This window comes from Leopardus geoffroyi, chromosome A2, assembly GCF_018350155.1.
Source record: "Leopardus geoffroyi isolate Oge1 chromosome A2, O.geoffroyi_Oge1_pat1.0, whole genome shotgun sequence".
NCBI classification, from domain to species: domain Eukaryota; kingdom Metazoa; phylum Chordata; class Mammalia; order Carnivora; family Felidae; genus Leopardus; species Leopardus geoffroyi.
This window is the reverse complement of record NC_059331.1, coordinates 79,690,599-79,708,443: the sequence shown is the minus strand read 5'-3', so window position 1 is coordinate 79,708,443 and position 17,845 is coordinate 79,690,599. Positions and strand designations below refer to the sequence as shown.

Genomic DNA, 17,845 nt, shown 5'->3' with positions numbered 1-17,845 from the left:
GGCTAAATGGGTAAGGGGCATTAAGGAATCTACTCCTGAAATCACTGTTGCACTATATGATAACTAAACTTGAATGTAAATTTAAAAAAATAACTAACTAATAAAAAAAAACAAAGCTCTTCCTCAGAAATAAATTCTAGATAGACCCATATACTTATAAACAGAAGTAAAAGTTTGTACAGCAAGACCCATTCAGTGGAGAAAGAATGGTCTCATTGGTAAATGGTGCTGGCACACATGGAGATCTACAATCCAAAGAACTTAAGTTGGACTCCTACTTCCCACTACATACAAAAGTTAACTCCAAATGGATCAACAGCCTAAATATAAGAGCTAAAACCATAAAACTCTTAGAAGAAAACATAGGAATAAAGATTCAGGACCTTGAGTCTGGCAATAGATTCCTAGATTATACAAACAGAAGCACGTGCAACAAAAGAAAAAATAGATCCATTGGACTATCAAAATTAAAAACCCTTTTGCATCAAAAGGCATTATCAAGAAAGCAAAAAATTGGGGCACTTGACTGGCTCAGTCAGTAGATCATACAACTCTTAATCTCAGAGTCATCAGTTCAAGTCCCAAGTGGGGCATAGAGCTTAAATAAAATTTAAAAAAGAAGAAAGCAAAAGACAACCTACAGAAGAGAGAATATTAACAAATCATATATCCAATAAAGGTCTAGTACCTAAAATAAATAACAAGCACAACTCAATAACAACAACAAAAATGTCAATAGACATTTCTCCAAAGATCTACAAGTCACCAACAAGTACATGAAAAGATACTCAATGTCATTAATCATTTAGAGAATGCAAAAACCACAATGAGAGACCACTTCGAACCAAAAAGGATGGCTATAATTTAAAAAGGATGGCTCGGGACACCTAGGTGGTACTCAGTTGGTTAAGTGTCCCAACACTTGCTTTTGGCTCAGGTCATGATTGTGAGATCAAGCCCTTCACTGGGCTCCGTGCTGGGCATGAAGCCTACTTAAGATTCTCTCTTTTCCTCTTCTTCCCCCACTTGCACATGCACACACACTCTCTCCCCCAATAAAAAAATAAGAAAAATAAGAAAAAGGATGGCTATAATTTAGAAAGGAAGGTAGGAAAGAAGGAAGGAGGAAGGCAGCAAGAAAGGAGAAACTAACAAATGTTAGCAAAGATGTGGAGAAACCCTTATACATTGCTGGAGGGAATATCAAGAAGTGGAACCTCTAGAGGAAAGAGTGGTGATAAACATAGAATTATAATACAACCACCTACCAGTCCCCTCCCTAAGTATATAACCAAAAGAAGTGAAAACTGGTACTCAAATACACACATACACACATTCATCCATCAGTGATGAATGGATAAACTGTGGCATATACATGTAATGGAATATTATTTGGCCATAAAATGGAATGAAATACTGATTCACGCTACAACTGGATGAACCTCAGACGCATTATATGAAATGAAAGCAGCCAGATACAAAAAGGTACATACTGCATGATTCCACTATATAAAATACTCAGAACAGGTCAATCCAAAGGGACAAAGTGCAGACTGGTAGTGGCTAGGAGATGGCAGAAGGAGCAGTGGGGTATAAGTGTTTAAAGGGCACAGGTTTCTTTTTTCAGGAGATGAAACATTTTGGAACTGGTGGCTGCAACATTGTGAATATCCTAAGTGCCACTGAACTGTTCACTTTAGAATGGTTAATTTTATGTTGTGTGAATTTCACCTCAATTTTTTAAGTTTGTGTGGATATCTCATTTGCTAGTCTATACATCTCCACCTCAGCCAGGAATGCTCTCCCCAGCTCAGTTTTCCCCTCTCAATACCTTAGGTCTCCCTGGTACACGGCCCAGATGCAGCTGGAGAGAAAACACTGGGTCAAAAATGATCTGTGAAAACAAACTTTAAGAACGTATATTTACATAAAGACTGAAACTGTATGCTGGGGGAAAAAAGCACTAGAGAAATGTATACACTAAAATTTCCTTAACAAAATCCAAACACAAATGGAAGGTGAGGCCTTCCGTGAACACGGACAGTGACCAACACTCAAGTCTGCATTACCACCACCAATGTTTGAAAATGTCAGGCAGCAACTTCCTCCTAAGTTTCAAACTTCAAACCACAAGGCAGAACAGCACAGAAATTTCTCTGCAACACCTACCCGTATTTCATGTTTGAGACACTGCAGGCAGTCTCGCACTTTCTCAAGAGCTGATTCTTAAAGCAAATAAGATTATAATACTGGCACTGTTCAGAAATGTTAGGAACAATAAAGTCTTTCTTCTCAATTACTTACTATGTAACTTACTCAGCACCAAAGTGTACAAGATACTACATAGTAACAAAGAACACAGGGGAACAGTGTTTGGTGCTTTAGAGTTATTTTAAGGATAAAGTGGGAATAGTACATTAATTTCTAAGAAGTGAAAAAATATCTGTATTGTGTATTATATCATATATATATATATATGTATATATATATGTATGTGTGTATGTATATATATATATATGTATGTATGTATATATATATATCTTTAACACTATAGCAATGATCTGGGGACATATCACTCACACTTTTCCCTTAGCGGAGCCAAGCAAACCAGCTGAAAACTTCACCTACGGAAGCTTTTTTCAAGGTAAGAAATACCACCTCAAGTATGCACAGTACAAACAAATTTTTGGAAGGATTCAAACTGTCTTTCCTTAAAAGTACTCTGACCAAATGATTCATAACCAAAAAGTTAACAAACATGAAGCATGGATAAGTAAGGCTTGTACACCGTTTGACTAAGAAGGAATGCTACTGACATCTACAGGGTACGTCCAGCATGCCTGGGGTTTTCCATCTATTATCATTTAATGCCCAATAACCCTGTCATTCCTATTCAAAATCCATGTATGCACACTGAAATAGGTACATGATGAAGTTAACCGAAGCTGTTCATCAGTAATTATCATGGTAGTTTCATTCAACCAAGACTTTTATGATTCCCAGCTGTAACCCCCCAAAAAGGTGCTCTCAACATCCCTACCTATATACTAATTTGATAAGCATGTAATTCAAACCATCCAAGGCACTGATAAGAACATTTAGCAAAACAGGATCAAAGACGAAGTATTTCATCTCACCACTTAATGAACTCTTTGAAAGTAAAGTTAGTGATTAAATCATTAATACTTTCAGAGAGCAGGTGTTAAACTATCAAGGTGTGCAATTATATAAACTGCATTTCTCCAGCCCTTCAACAAAGTATCATGAGAGATTACCACATGCCTTGCTGAAATGAAGACCGGGTTTAGCTTAGGCGTGGCTTGGTTGGTCCTACTACAGTAGATTCTACACCATTCTGTCCACATGAATAAACCAAGAGCCAAAAATGTCAAGGCAAGTTCACACACCATCTCCGTGGGTGAGCTAAGACTGGAAACCAGGTCTTTTGACAAACAACTATTTTGTCTTTAAACTCAATTTTCAAAAAATGAATTCATGGCATTATTTAATGACATCATCTTTCCCCAGTTCCTGAAGCCTTAAAAAACTAAGAGGCTATCCTTGACTCTTGTCTTCTCTCACACCCACCAGCAAATCCAATCAGCTCTCACTTCAAATTAAGCCCCCAATCTGACCATTCTCACCTCCTCCACTAAGACCACCTACTCACACCACGAGCACAACCCACCCAGACTAGCGGCCACTGCAGCCTCCTGCCTGAGACCCTGCCACTCTACAATCCATTATCATACAGTAGCCACGGTGACACTGTTGGTTTTTCTTTTTCAGTTTTGAAACAACAAACCTGTAGAAAAGCACAATACAAAGACTTTCTTCCCCAAACCACCTGAGAGTCAGCTGCCAACCTGAGGCTCCAACATCCTCAAAAGCTAAAAACAAGGATGGTCTACAAACTACAACAAAATCATCAAGATCAGAAAATGAAGACTGCTACATTACTATGCTTTAATCCTCAAAGCCTGCTCCAGGCCACCCCTTACACATGGTGGGGACAGCATGGGCCCTGACTCTCCGTGCAGTCTACTCTCCCCTCTGGACACTCTCCCCACCCTGATCAAGCCCTAGCATCCCACACTAGGTGACCCCATCAGAAAGACCCTGTCTTCAACCTGCTTAGGCTCTGACTCTGGTGACATCCACCATGCCCTCCCAACATGGATCCTCTGTCCCAGGCCACCATCCCCATCCCACGAGGGCCAACATGCTGCTTTGTGCCACAACAGCTCCACACACCCCTCCCTCAAATGGTATGTGCCTACCTTGCTCTGTCCCACCTAATGGTTTCAGGACAGAACTGTTCAGAAAAAAGAAAGGGAGAGTGATCACTTCTCACTCTTTGGCTGAAAACCCTCCAATCGCTTTTTCATCTTTCCCAGAATAAAATCCAAACACTTTCCCATGGTCCAACAGGTCCTATAAATCTTTCCCCTACCTCTCTACATCTATGCAGTAAAAAAAGCACTCTATATTTGCTGACCTTTATTCAAACATACTAAAAACTCTTTTTTGGGCATCTGAGTGGCTCAGTCAGTTAAGCATCTGACTTCAGCTCAGGTCATTCCTGGGTTCAAGCCCCACATCAGGCTCTGTGCTGACAGCTCAGAGCCTGGAGCCTGCTTCAGATTCTCTCTCTCTCTGCCCCTCCCCTCATGCTCTCTCTCAAAAATGAATAAATGTTGGGGCGCCTGGGTGGCGCAGTCGGTTAAGCGTCCGACTTCAGCCAGGTCACGATCTCGTGGTCCGTGAGTTCGAGCCCCGCGTCGGGCTCTGGGCTGATGGCTCAGAGCCTGGAGCCTGTTTCCGATTCTGTGTCTCCCTCTCTCTCTGCCCCTCCCCCATTCATGCTCTGTCTCTCTCTGTCCCAAAAATAAATAAACGTTGAAATAAATAAATAAATAAAAAATAAAAAAAAAATGAATAAATGTTAAAAAAAAATTTTTTTTTAATCTTTCTTACCTCAGGGCCTTTATACTGTGTTCTCTGTCTCTCTGAAAGCTCTCCCGCCTCTCCAAACCTTAGTAAGTTCAAACCTGATTTCCTAAGAGGCTTTCCCCAGTTTGTTCCCCATCCACCATTCCCAGACCTCCATCTACCCCCTTACCTTTATTTTCTTTATAGTACTTATGACCACCTCACAGTATAAGACATACTTATTTATATCCCACAAGAACAGAACAATTTCTTCTTTACTGTTGTATCCCCATATTTGGAATGTCCTTAATATACAGTAGACACATGAATGTCTGCATGATGGCTGAATTCCCCAAGAATCCATCTTGGTGACAAAAACTAAGCAAACATGATGCCATTTTACATCTACAGGATATATGTAAAGATGCTAGAAATGGAGGTGTAGGGGCGCCTGGGTGGCTCAGTCGGTTAAGCGTCCGACTTCAGCTCAGGTCACGATCTCAGAGTCCGTGAGTTCGAGCCCCGCGTCGGGCTCTGGGCTGATGGCCCAGAGCCTGGAGCCTGCTTCCGATTCTGTGTCTCCCTCTCTCTCTGCTCCTCCCCCATTCATGCTCTGTCTCTCTCTGTCTCAAAAATAAATAAACTTTAAAAAAAAAAAAATGGCGGTGTAACTTAAAATATTAGCACTGACACTTACGTGGTGCTTTAAAGTATACTGTTACCTGCAATAATTCCGAGCAGTATCTGTACTGAGTTCACTTTCTCTTCTTCACAGATAGACAAAGCTCAGAAAAGTGCCATGATGTGCATAGGCAGCAACTGACAAGTTCATGACTGGAACTTGGGCCTAGATTCTAAGTACTATTAATGACACCATGCAAGTCCCTCTGTATGTGCACCACTAGTCAATCACTCTCTTAATTCCCAACAGCCTTCCCTTTAACTTCCAGAATTACTGGAATGTTTCAAAAGAACAGCTAGAGGTGCGGAAATACTGTAATTTTCAACCCTACCTATATATTTATGTCTTACTGAAAGCATAATGCACGCTCTGACTACAGGTCTACTGCATGATAGCTCTGTTTTTATAAAGAGTTCAGGCAAAAGACCCTTGATAATGGGCGTTTTATTTTAGCGCCATATTCCAGGAGTCAGCAAACTATATAGCTCACCACCTGTTTCTGTAACAACGTGTAAGGTAAAAAACGGTTTTTACATTTTTAAATGGTTGGGGGGGAAATAATCAAAATAATATTTCATGACAGCTGAAAATTTTAAAGTAATTCTGAGTTCACTGTCCATAAGTAAAGTCTGACTGAGACACCCTCACATTCATGTGTTTATTGCTTTCCCACGGCTACTTCTGCACTACGGTGGCAAGTTAGGGAGCTGCGACAGATATCATGTGGCCTGAAAAGCAATCCTTTCCAGATCCTTTGTCAACCACTCCCACAGTCTCCTGGTTTTGCACCCCTCCCCAACATAGTGACCCCCAAAAAACATCTCCTGACCTCCTCCCTGCCAAGATTGGCTGAGGTTTTTCTGTGGCACCGGATTTTTCTCCCATCACTTCACATCCATGTGACATGTGTACTGTCTGTATACAGCTGCCTCCCCAACTAGATTACAACATGGGAGACCCACATCAGCTTGTTCATTATTAGATCCCACTGCCCAGCAATACTGTCCACAGTAGTCACCCAACACCTGCTGAATGAATGAAAGGGCAGAAGATACTATATTCAGATGAGCTGATCTGAAACACCTTCAAATTGACAAGAAATTTCTGCCAGAAGATACCAGAAATACATTTTATCAGGGTTACAAAGGAGTCATATGAATGACTCTAACCCCTGCTTCATTCTACTCATAAACCCCAACAACGCACAAAATGGATCAGGGCAGGACAGGGAACGGGGCGGGGGGGGGGGGGCGGGTAGCGGGGAGAGGTTAAACTAAAATGCAGCCCAGTAGTAAAAGGTATTAACAACAACAACAACAATAAAAACAGGAACAACCCAAGTTTGCAGGCTCAGATGTGAGTCCGCAAAACTCATATATAGCAGAGGCTGCTTGCTCCTCAGTTTCAACCACAACCTCCAAAAAAATCTTCCTCCCACATTGCCTTTACATATTTCACCATGTCACACTGCCTATTAGTCATCTAATTTATTCACTCACCTTACAAGAAATCTCTTTTCTAAGAGATTTTTTTAAAACACAAACAGATCTAAAAAGCTAAAGAAACAAATAGCTAAAGAAACCTATATAACAAAAATTTTCATGCATTAACATGGACCACACAAAGCAGTTTTGATCATGAGACAGGAGGGGGAAAAAAAAAAAAAGTAGGTAGTTTAAGGAAATGAAGCCCTCATGGGCTGCGGCATGAGGTTCTAAGCCCGGAAGCTTTGGGAAAACTGAAACCAGGAGAAAACAGACCCAAAGGGCAAAACTGATGGAAAAGGCACAGAAAAGGAAATGGGAGGTGTCTAATATAAAGACACTTACTTCAATTTTCCCTAGGTCAGACAAGCATCTATCAGAAAAAGGGAAAAGAGGGCTCATCTCTACAATGTGGTTTAAGAACTCTGTTGGAGTAGGAAAATGTCTTCTCTTCAAAGGAATGACAACTAATCAACGAAAAAGATACTAAGAGAATTAGACAATTCTCATTTGCAACCCACGGTTGCAAAACACTGATTCAGGCAAGAAACACCAAGGGATGTTAAAACCACTGCATAATTATAAGAACAGATACTCACACAGTCTGAAAATATCTTATTTTAAAAGGGAAAAGGAATCTCCACAATCAAAAAACCTGGAAGACACATTTTAACCAAATGATACTTAACATTAGCAATAATGATGTGTCTCATGTGATAATACGGACACACTGAGAAGGGGACACCATGACCTATGATGTATTCCTGTCAAAAGTATTTAATCTGATTCTTAATCATGACAAATCAGACAAATCCAAATTAAGAGACTCATCTATAAAACAACTGGTCTGGGCTCTTTAAAACTCTCATGGCCATTAAAAAAATAAATTAGCCTGGGGGAACCATTCCAGATCAGCATTACTTAATTCTCAGATCACTAAAAGCCCTCAAAATGTTTGCTATTGATCCATGATAAGAGAAGTACACAAGTTAGAGTTCAGAAATTTTTATAGCAACTTGATCACAGAATCTAATTTTTAAATGAGCCTTAATTTTATGTCTTCATTTCTTCCATTTTACTTTTCTAGTAATTTATTACTATTGTATTTTAAAAAATTATTGGTCCACAGCAGAATGGAAATGAAAGAAAAAAAAAATGATCCTTCTCCAATAGAGTTTCAGAAGGAGAACTAAGAGACATGACATCTAAATGTAATGTGTGCTCCTGGATTTAAATTATATATGTGTAGTGTGTGTGTGTGTGTGTGTGTTTATATACATATATATAATTTAACATATATTCACACAATATTCTACCAATGTTAAATTTATGCACACACACACACAACATTCTATCAATGTTAAATTCCCTACGAGTGATAACAACACTGTGGTTGTATTGTAGGAAAACATCCCTTTTCTTAAGAGACATGCTTAATTATTCAGGGGTGAAGTTAATATGTCAGCAGCTCTCAATGTCTACTCCCAAATGACTTAGCAAAGAATAAGTTGTAGGACTGATGGGATGGGGTAGTGTGGATGGTAGGATAAAATATAAATAATTTAGTTTAAAAATTACAAAACCTATCCAAGTATAAATATGACAATAATATAAATTTAGAGATTAAGTGAAATACCAAGTAGAAACCACACAAAATATTTTCTATAACCTGGTCCTTTGATAGTAAAATTCACATGGGTTTGACAAAAATTAAATAATTTAAGTGATAATTATATATTCATGGGTACCATAAATAATTTAAATTATAATTATATTTTCATGGGGACCAGGTTTTCAAAATATAATAGTTTAAAACTAAGAGAAGGCATTAATCGATGGACTAAACCATAAAACAGTATTTCTACAGACATTTTTAAATTTTTAACTATAAATAATAACAAATGACTCAATATATGAGAATGCAGTTCAAAACAAAAGGAATTACTTTGAATATACCACACACTACTATATTCTACAATAAATTTCAGATGTGTCAAAGAGTTAAATATAAAGAATAACCCATAAAAACAAATACTGATCCTAAAAGCATATCCTACCTTTGGAGAAGAGAAAATTCATCACTAAAGAATGAACAGAGAGACGAGAGATGAAGAGAGAAAAGTTAAATGAGTTCTGACACGTAAACCGTAAATCCTTAAAGTTCATTCGTTCAGCAATTCATTTGACTTACTACAAGTTCATAGAACATTCCAAGCGTGGATGTAAGCCCTGAATTTTCAGAGTTTGAGTAAAATACACATGGCCCCTGACCTCACAGAGCTTAAGTCTAGTAGGAACTGAGCAAACAGCACAAAAAGCAATGGGATGTTCTGGTAAGCACCACAGAGCTCCAAGTAAAGACCTACTGAGGAGGCACTGTACACAGGATGGTCACGAAAGAATTCTCTAAGAAACAACATCAAAGCTGATGCCAGAAGAAAGAACAAGAAACCAGCAAAGCGAAGCGGGGAAAACAGCAGCTCAAAAAGGCCAGAGGCAGGAAAGGGCCCAAGAGATCATGAACAATACCAGTGGACAAGGGCAAGTGATAAAGATGACATTCTAAAGTACCAAGAAAAACACAAGTTCCTACACAACACATCACTGCAAGGGAAGTGTGTACATTCCTGATAGCCACCTGCATTTATCCACCTAACAAAGCTGAATGAAATACAACGACAAAAGTTGGAGAGGATGAGGAAAGAGACAGAACTGTATGCTAGAGTGTTATTTAACCTAAAGGCAATCCAGGAGCCAACACTGACACACCTACTCTCATGACATCTTGGTGGCGAGAGGCTGGACCCAGCTACATCCCATACTCCCAGATCTGTGCAAAAGCAGTGAGAGATGTGCTAAGACAGAATTCAAAGCAAATGCTGAGAAGACTTCTGGCAGCACGGTAAAAAGTGTGAAAGTGAAAAAGGGGTAATCTACCCTGACTAAAGCTTGAAATGCTACATTTTCAAGGTGAAGAAGATGTGTGGGTACATGTTACGGCAGAATGAAAACTATCTCACTTCACGGGGAAAAATGCCTGGCTTGTTCTAGACTGACATTGTCAATAAAGTATGGCTCAAAAAATTAAGAAAAATACAGAAAATCTAAAAATAAATGACAGAAACTATAACACTGCTCATATCTTTGGATTTCACATAAGCTTCTATTTCCCAAAAATATTACTCTTCCTCCCCCTAAAACCAAGTGCACAAAATATAGTCACAAGAAATGATCCTTCCAAAATAAAAAAGAAACCACCAAAAAGCCTAAATGTGTGAAAGTACATAAACTGTAATGGGTTAATTTAAATTAGAAATGTACATGAGTGTAAATTAAAAAGTACCCAAAATACATCAAGTAGTAAATAATGACATTTAGTTTGTATATATGGACAAAACATAAAATGTTTATACACTTTTTAAATGTTTGTATTTGAAGAGACAAATAACATTTTGTAACCATGGACTGCTCTGCTCAAGACTATGTTCAGTTGTATCTTTTTTAAATCAACAGTTTAAGAATTAAAGTATTACAATGACACTCCTATTCCCACTCTTTAGAATTAACAACTGCTAACATTATTTTAAAATAGCTTTTTTTTTTTTTTTTTTTAAGCTAAGCTAACCCTTTAAAACAAACCCTGAGTCCTAACCTCTTCTCCTGGCTCCTAGTGGCAGTTACGTTCTGGTGGAAGCCCAAGTGTCCACCTCTGGATACTTTTATGAGAGACAGAGAATCCAAGGGACAGCGCACAGAGAAGAGAATACAGACACACATCCATCAACAATACACGGTACTGGAAATCTTTTATAAATGGCATTATACTTTTCTATCATTTGTCAAACTTGATGCAAGTTTTTCTACAAATAAATATTTTGTACTTATGTCCTTTATACATGCTTTTTAATTCAAAAACTAGGTGTATTTTTCTAGCTGATGTAAGTAACGGTAGATCTAATGCATTTACAACATTACAACATATGAATACACTCCCCACTGATTTTTCCCAAGTGTTCTATCACACAGCGTTATAAAATTTCCGGGGTTTTTGTGGGTTTTTAATTTTAATAGAAGCTTATTTTTAGCAAATTAAACAATACTACTTATTAACCAGATTAAGTTTCGAATTAAGCAAAGCAAAAACAAAAATATAACTCAAATCATGATTATCTGTATCCACCAGGTAATAAATCAAATACCTTCATTATCAGTTGTTAAGTACAACTATAAATTAATCATCCAACTATTAAAAACCAATCACAGCTTTGGGGCGCCTGGGTGGCGCAGTCGGTTAAGCATCCGACTTCAGCCAGGTCACGATCTCACGGTCCGTGAGTTCGAGCCCCGCGTCAGGCTCTGGGCTGATGGCTCAGAGCCTGGAGCCTGTTTCCGATTCTGTGTCTCCCGCTCTCTCTGCCCCTCCCCCGTTCATGCTCTGTCTCTCTCTGTCCCAAAAAATAAATAAACGTTGAAAAAAAAAAAAAAAAAAACAATCACAGCTTTAAAAAGAACTATGCGTATCATACAAAAATAAAATCTGTACATTTTTTTCAAATTAAAAAGCATGTATAAAGGACATAAGTACAAAATATTTATTTGTAGAAAAATATCAAATGTGCCTTATTTATGACTTATACTGTTTTTTCTGAAATTTTCTTAAAAATAAATTCAGATATTGATTTGTTGCCACCTACTGGTTAAATTCATACTTGAATAATATCATTGCACATTAAAAATTCACTATAGTTAGTATAAAACACTATGTCAAAAATATCATAGTAATGATCTTTATAAAATTTTACTAAGCTGATCTGATAGATTTAGCTTTGGAGAAGTTGGTTTTTTTGGAGGGGAGAAGTTTTTAAAGCTACACCATGAGTTAATAATACCTTGACTTTTAAAAATATTCTAACAAAATTTTCATTAGTGTGTTGGGAATGTTTAAAAGTTAAAATACTGGGGCGCCTGGGTGGCGCAGTCGGTTGAGCGTCCGGCTTCAGCCAGGTCACGATCTCGCGGTCCGTGAGTTCGAGCCCCGCGTCGGGCTCTGGGCTGATGGCTCAGAGCCTGGAGCTTGTTTCCGATTCTGTGTCTCCCTCTCTCTCTGCCCCTCCCCCGTTCATGCTCTGTCTCTCTCTGTCCCAAAAATAAATAAACGTTGAAAAAAAAAAAAAATTTTAAAAGTTAAAATACTATTATAATTTGTGAAAAATATAAAATCCTTATTTAATTAAAACACTTTCAGAATGTTATTTTATTTACAACGCAAATGTTTATGTGTCAGTTTTCCAGAATATTGGAGTTATAGAACTTAAGACACTGTCATCTTTTTTACAGTTAATATGTCAGAATCAGGACCCCCTTCCAAAAAAAAGCCCACATGTTACATTTGTTCCTTTTGCATTTTAAATATCTTTTCGTCTACAGCAGTCCTTCACCCTCCCCCCCCCCTTTTTTTTTTTTTAAATACAACCACTGGATGAAAAATCAGTGGTCCCACTGCACTGTTTTTTAAAACCACTCTTTTACTTCACCATATTTAAAAAGCATAACAAATAGAACACATGGAGTTATTTTTGGATCCCAATTCTAAAAAATCAACTGTAAGAAGTAATTGTGGAAATGTGAATACAAGACTGGGTTTAGATGACCACAATCTAAAGGGGCAGACAGAGAGGGAGACAATCCCGAGCAGGTTCCATGTTGTCAACACCAGTAAGACACTCACCCACCTGAGCCACCCAGGTACCCCAATGTCTCTTCTTATAAGGGCACTAATCCGATCCTAAGGGCTTCACCCTTATGACCTTATCTAAATCTAACTACTTGCCAAAGGCCCCATCTCCAAACACCATCACTTTGGGGGTTAGGGCTTCAATATCAGAACTTGGGGGGGACACAAATCAGTCCACAGCAGTCACTAAAAGATTTGTACATTTTCTTACATAGTCACAAATCATTAGCATATCTAACAAAGTAACAAAACTGAATTTAAGTGACAGGTACTTGCATTTAATATGCTATTAACTCAACTTCTAAGTTTGAAATTTCTCATAATTAAAAAAAAGCTTTAAGGGGCGCCTGGGTGGCGCAGTCGGTTAAGCGTCCGACTTCAGCCAGGTCACGATCTCGCGGTCCGCGAGTTCGAGCCCCGTGTCAGGCTCTGGGCTGATGGCTCAGAGCCTGGAGCCTGCTTCCGATTCTGTGTCTCCCTCTCTCTCTGCCCCTCCCCCGTTCATGCTCTGTCTCTCTCTGTCCCAAAAATAAAATAAACGTTGAAAAAAAAATTAAAAAAAAAAAAAAAAAAAAAAGCTTTAAAAAAGAATGTATGAAACTACTTTTCAATGTAATTCCTACAACCAAAACCGGAATTAAAATGTCTTAAGATAAACAAAGTATTAATCTTAAATTATTACAAGGCAAAAAAAGAAGCTGACTTGAAAATTTATCTTTGAATAAATTTGGTAAGAACTGTTACAGGATTTTTAAAATAATTTGTCTCACCTAAGAGTGTCAAGCTAAAAATGCTGACCTTACATACTCAATGTTCTAGTTAATTTGTCCAAATTATTTATCTACTTAAATGTCCTCAGTTATGAAAAAGATGTTATTTTTGGATCCTACTGTAAAGAGAGTATCTTTCCATTATATATCCAATAGGTTATTACTGAAATATTTTTAAATTACTTTTTGTTTGGAATACTTCACTTGCCTTAACTCTTCTTAATTATAATTTTCACAATAGTCTCTGATCTTTCAAATAGACTTTATCATCTGAAAATAATAAGCTTCACTTCTAGTTTGTGTATGTATGTTTTTCTTGTATGAATGCACTGACATTTCTTTTATTTTTTTTTTATTTTTTTTTTTTCAACGTTTATTTATTTTTGGGACAGAGAGAGACAGAGCATGAACGGGGGAGGGGCAGAGAGAGAGGGAGACACAGAATTGGAAACAGGCTCCAGGCTCCGAGCCATCAGCCCAGAGCCCGACGCGGGGCTCGAACTCACGGACCGCGAGATCGTGACCTGGCTGAAGTCGGATGCTTAACCGACTGCGCCACCCAGGCGCCCCTTTAATGTTTATTTTTGAGAGAGTGAGAGACAGAGCACGAGCAGGGGAATGGCAGAGAGGGAGACATAGAATGTGAAGCAGGCTCCAGGCTCTGAGCTGTCACCACAGAGCCTGACGCGGGGCTCGAACTCATGGACCGTGAGATCATGACCTGAGCCGAAGTCGGACGCTTAACCGACCAAGCCACCCAGGGGCCCCTACACTGACATTTCTAAAATAACACTAAGCAGGATGCCTGGGTGGCTCAGTTGGCTAAGCATCCGACTCTTGATCTCAGCTCAGGTCATGATCTCACAGTTCATGAGTTCAAGCCCCGCCTCAGGCTCTGTGACAGCACAGAGCCTGCTTGAGATTCTATCTGCCCCTCCCCCACTCACATACTTGCATGTGCACACGCACACTCTCTCTCTTTCAAATAAACTTTAAATGTTTATTCATTTATTTATTTTTGAGAGAGAGAGAGAGAGAGTCTGTGAACGGAGAGGTGCCAAGGGACAGAGGATCCGAAGCAAGCTCTGTGCTGACAGCAGAGAGCCCGATGTGGGGCTCACACTCACAAACCATGAGATCATGACCTGAGCCAAAGTCAGATGTTCAACTGACTGAGCCACCCAGGAGCTCCGAAAATAAGCTTTAAAAAAAAAAAAAAAAAAAAAAGTATCTACTTAAAATTCTGTGTGACAAAGTGGGAAATGTGCATAAAGAACTGGTACACACCAAAATACGATGGCTATCTCAAGAAAAAGCACTTGGGTAACCGAATTGTAGGCGGAATTAGCCACTTTCTTTCACAGAACATCATCTTTACTTGAAAAAACAACACAAACTATGCTTATTCAGACTTGGCTACATGAAAGACCTTTCTATAAAAAAATAAATAAATAAGCAAGCCTAGCATTTAAAGAAAAACGAAAGAGTATTTGTTGCCAGTGATAAAATTCAAGCTTTCAAGACGATAGTCTGTAAAACTTCCGTGTGCCACCAGAAGCAGGACAGGTCTCAACGCTTAAAACTCTTCTGATCAGATATTAATGAGCGTTACTTTGGGATACCGTTTAATGACATGTGTCAACATCTGACGTACTGCATGACTCATTTCCAGAAGACTGACGCATGATGTTACAAAACCATGTATGGGGCAAAGTGTCATGTAAAGTACGAGAAAATCAACGGATTTTCATGTGACAGTACGAAAAGCTCATCAATATGGGTTTAGATTCCACAACACCACCTTTCTTCCAACACCTGCCCACTTGCCAAGTGTCAGTGTAGTCACAATGAATACCTATGATTATCTAAAAAGTCTATTAAAACACTCTTCCAACTACCTATCTGTCCACGGCCACAGCTTCTTCATATGCTTACTTCAAATATATCACAACAGACTGAATGAAGAAGTATACGTGAGAATCCGTCTTCTACTAAGTCAGACGTTAAAGGCCACTCACTTCTCTCAATGTTTTGAAAGTTAGTTTTCATTTTTAAAAAAATGTTATTTATGTGACCATTTTTTATTTTTGTCTTTTTAATGCTTATTTATTTACTTTGAGAGAGTGAGACAGAGGGAAGGGCAGAAAGAGAGGGGGAGAGAGAACCAAAGCAGGCTCCACACTGTCCGCAGAGCCTGACGCAAATGTCCATCTCCAGGAACCACAAGAGTTCACGATCTGAGCCGAAATTAAAAGTCAAAAGCTCAACTGAGACACCCAGGCATCCCTGTTTGTTTGTTTGTTTAATGGTAAATGTTTCCCTTCCTACTCTGTGGCCTATCAGTGTTCAAATTACTTTACTCCGTCAATCACAGACATGTACAACAACAAATACAAAATGAGAGAACTTCCACAAAAAGGATGGCCATTCTCAAACGAGATTTTCTACAGATTTCTACTCACAAAACAGTCCTCAGCTGGAAAGAAAATCGTATCATCAGGAGAAATACATTAAAACCAGACAAAATAATATGTAAGAAAAGTACATATGTTTACATATGGATTTTCAAAGCAATTCTGGACCCTTCACACATTTTACCTCAGCTGTATGGGAGAAAGGTTAAGCATCAATTTGTCACAGACAACTCCATTCAGAAACAGAGGGGGAGGGTTGTGAGACAGTCACAGGGGTGCACACAGGGCCAAAGGGAAGGCCAACGGTGCAGAGAAGGGTCAGGATGGAGACAGCCCCGGATGATCTTGACCACATCGTCTGGGTCCTACTCCAAAAGGGCAGGATCTCCAGTCACTGGGCACAGGGTTCAAATTCTAGGGAGGAAGCTCCAGGTCTGGATCAAGTCAGGTGCCTGTGGGAGGACAGAGGATACCCTCCAACCCTCTACCCGCACTTCTCCCAGCACTCTCAATACTGAATGATCCAACAAAATGAAAAAAGGGTGTCCTTTTCACAAGGTGATGAAATGACCAACAGCAAAGAAACAACACATGCCCACAAGGCAAGGTGAAGTTACTGTGGTTTTGAAACACACTTGAGTTTTGTCACTGACATTCTAGAAATCCACTACATTTGACATAAACATAAAACCACACGAGAAGATGAGACACAAGAAAATAGATAGCAGTCCAGTTTCTTACTAATCCTCCACATCCTCATTTCTTCCTGGTCACCACATAGATATGTAATTACATACACCTCCTCAAACTAGTATAATAAAGCACCCATACTCAATTACTTACCAAATGTTCCCTGGACTCTACGACATAATTAAATGATTTCCTTCCAAAGACTACCCTCCCTGAGCTTATACTTAAGAGTAAACAAAGTAACTTAAAGTGCCAAAACAACTGAAGAACATACGATACAGTATCAACCAATGTGTCTTCCATAGACAAGTACTGCAAGTAAGTTCTTCCCATGCAATCAAATTAACCCTCACAGCAATCTCACAAAGCAAAAACAATGGCTCTCGCTCAGGAGTGATTTTGATATGCCCCCCACGCAATGCCCAGAGACCTCCAGTAACGACTGGAGACCTTTTCTATCATCAGGCTGATTAGCTGCGACAAGCATCTGCAGTGCCAAGGCTGAAAATGCTGTCGGTAATCATTCTCCATTTCACTGACAAAACAAGTTCAGAAAAACTGATTTTTTTGCCCAATCCATGACACCCAAGAAGTAGTAAAGCTGCAGTTTAAACCTAGGTCTAATTCCAGAATCCACAATCATAACCATGATTTATGTAGGCTCAAATTATAATAAAATAAAAAGCTGAAATTAAGAAATATATACTAATAACAGCATCAAAAAATATTAAATACTTAGGAATAAATCTGACCAAAGATGTATAACACCTGTACACTGAAAACTACAAAATATTACTGAAAAGAATTAAAGACAACCTAAATAAAGGTAGAAACATATGCTCATGGACCACAGATTCAGTACTGCTAAGATGTTACTTCTCCCCCAAGTTTATCTATAGATTCAATGCAACCCCAATCTAAATAAGCACTTTTTGGTAGAAACTGACAAGCTGATCCTACAACTCATGGAGAAATACAAAGGATCTAGAATAACCAAAATAAAACTTTGAAAAACAACAAATATGGAGGACTTAAACCACTGGACTTCAAGAATTATTATTAAAGCTACAGTAATCAAGACAGTAAAATATCAACATAGATGAAAAGGTCTATAATCAATAGGACAGATTCAAGTCCGG

At 38.8% G+C, this 17,845-nt stretch overlaps 1 protein-coding gene and 1 pseudogene across 14 annotated transcripts in view; one reads left to right on the top strand and one right to left on the bottom strand.

Annotated features, from left to right (window-relative positions):
* Positions 1-17,845, bottom strand: part of SRPK2 (SRSF protein kinase 2) — a 258,055-nt gene that overhangs the window by 205,629 nt on the left and 34,581 nt on the right. The gene's annotated exons all lie outside the window — the stretch shown is intronic.
* LOC123606332 lies at positions 9,876-10,121 on the top strand (annotated as a pseudogene).